Below are 2,734 nucleotides of genomic sequence, written 5' to 3' on the forward strand. Positions count from 1 at the left end.
AGGTGCCCTACACCATAACAGGGGGTTTGAAATTTTGACTTGTCTACTTAAAGATCACCAAAATCTGATAACAAGGTCAATTAGGTCCCTGGGTGGGATTGAACCACCAACCTTATGGTTAATAGCCGTACATACTAACCGATTGCGCCACAGAGACACTTTGCGAAAGTCCATACTGACAAAGGCTAATAAGCATTCATCTAAAACGTTTCCTAGAAAAACTTTAAAAAGTCAATAATCTGGAGAGTTTTTGTAAGATGTTTCTTCCATCAACCAACGAAGAAACACATTGGTACTTTCCCATGATGAGTGAGTGCTTCAGGATCTCCTGCACTTACATGTGCAGCAGAGTACTGCAATGGAAGCATGCTGGGCCCATAACCCAGAGGTAGGCAGATTGAAACTATCCTCTGCTATATGCATTTTTTTTTGTTAATTAAAGTAATCCAAAACTGGGATTGATATTTTGTCTCTTTTATTTTTACTTAAAGTACAATAACTTTTACCATTTTAATTTGTTTTAATAGTATATTGACAGTATTGTTTTCTTTCAAAAATCCACTTCATTTTCTTTACCCTATTATTAAAATGGTGATTGACAAAAACAAACTACATTGTCACCAGAAGAGCAATACAAAATGTACAAGTGATATATTAAAATCATCTTTCCAGCTTGAATTTCAATGATGCATTGGGGCAACGATTTTGTGAGAAACATCTTCACCCTTAAATAAAGATTTTCTTAATTCCTTACCTGTGTGCTAATTAGATATCACCTTGTTTTCACATTAAACAGACTTCCACATGAGAAAGCAGCAAGGATGCAGTGGCGTTAATGTTTCCTGGTGTCAACCTGTATTATTTCAGTAGACATTGAAATGAGGATACATCTTGCTGCCTTTCCAATGAAGCAAGTTTAATTTAGTAATAGGTGAAAAACCATCCCTACAAAGGTGTTAATCAGAGACTTGGCTTTGTGGACACTTTTCAGAGAACAAATTTGTTAGCATAAAAATAAAGCTAGAAAATGAAGAGCTGTTTAATCACGCAATTTGGTTTTTTTGCCAGCATATTTCTTTTTCTCTGCAACCCACTGCTAAATTGTGCTTCCTAGATGTTTTTATAAAATCACTGAATCAAATCTGATTACATCAGAGAAGGCCAGGTACCCTACACCATAACAGGGGGTATGAAATTTGACTTGTCTACTTAAAGATCACCAAAATCTGATAACAATGTCAATTACGTCCCTGGGTGGGATTGAACCACCAACCTTTTGGTTAATAGCCGTACACACTAACTGATTGCGCCACAGAGACACTTTGCAAAAAGTCCATACTGACAAATGCTAATAAGCATTCATCTAAAACGTTTCCTAGAAAAACTTAAAAAAGTCAATAATCTGGAGAGTTTTTGTAAGATGTTTCTTCTATCAACCAACGAAGAAACACATTGGTACTTTCCCATGATGAGTGAGTGCTTCAGGATCTCTTGCACTTACATGTGCAGCAGAGTACAGCAATGGAAGCATGCTGGGCCCATAACCCAGAGGTAGGCAGATTGAAACTATCCTCTGCTATATGCATTTTTTGTTTGTTAATTAAAGTAATCCAAAACTGGGATTGATATTTTGTCTCTTTTATTTTTACTTAAAGTACAATAACTTTTACCATTTTAATTTGTTTTAATAGTATATTGACAGTATTGTTTTCTTTCAAAAATCCACTTCATTTTCTTTACCCTATTATTAAAATGGTAATTGACAAAAACAAACTACATTGTCACCAGAAGAGCAATACAAAATGTACAAGTGATATATTAAAATCATCTTTCCAGCTTGAATTTCAATGATGCATTGGGGCAACGATTTTGTGAGAAACATCTTCACCCTTAAATAAAGATTTTCTTAATTCCTTACCTGTGTGCTAATTAGATATCACCTTGTTTTCACATTAAACAGACTTCCACATGAGAAAGCAGCAAGGATGCAGTGGCGTTAATGTTTCCTGGTGTCAACCTGTATTATTTCAGTAGACATTGAAATGAGGATGCATCTTGCTGCCTTTCCAATGAAGCAAGTTTAATTTAGTAATAGGTGAAAAAACATTCTTACAAAGGTGTTAATCAGAGACTTGGCTTTGTGGACACTTTTCAGAGAACAAATTTGTTAGCATAAAAATAAAGCCAGAAAATGAAGAGCTGTTTAATCACGCAATTTGATTTTTTTGCCAGCATATTTCTTTTTCTCTGCAACCCACTGCTAAATTGTGCTTCCTAGATGTTTTTATAAAATCACTGAATCAAATCTAACTCTGATTACATCAGAGAAGGCCAGGTACCCTACACCATAACAGGGGGTATGAAATTTGACTTGTCTACTTAAAGATCACCAAAATCTGATAACAAGGTCAATTAGGTCTCTGGGTGGGATTGAACCACCAACCTTTTGGTTAATAGCCATACATACTAACTGATTGCGCCACAGAGACACTTTGCAAAAGTCTATACTGACAAAGGATAATAAGCATTCATCTAAAACGTTTCCTAGAAAAACTTTAAAAAGTCAATAATCTGGAGAGTTTTTGTAAGATGTTTCTTCCATCAACCAACGAAGAAACACATTGGTACTTTCCCATGATGAGTGAGTGCTTCAGGATCTCTTGAACTTACATGTGCAGCAGAGTACTGCAATGGAAGCATGCTGGGCCCATAACCCAGAGGTAGGCAGATTGAA

This window comes from Pseudophryne corroboree, unplaced genomic scaffold (genome assembly GCF_028390025.1).
Source record: "Pseudophryne corroboree isolate aPseCor3 unplaced genomic scaffold, aPseCor3.hap2 scaffold_818, whole genome shotgun sequence".
In the NCBI taxonomy this organism is placed as follows: Eukaryota; Metazoa; Chordata; class Amphibia; order Anura; family Myobatrachidae; genus Pseudophryne; species Pseudophryne corroboree.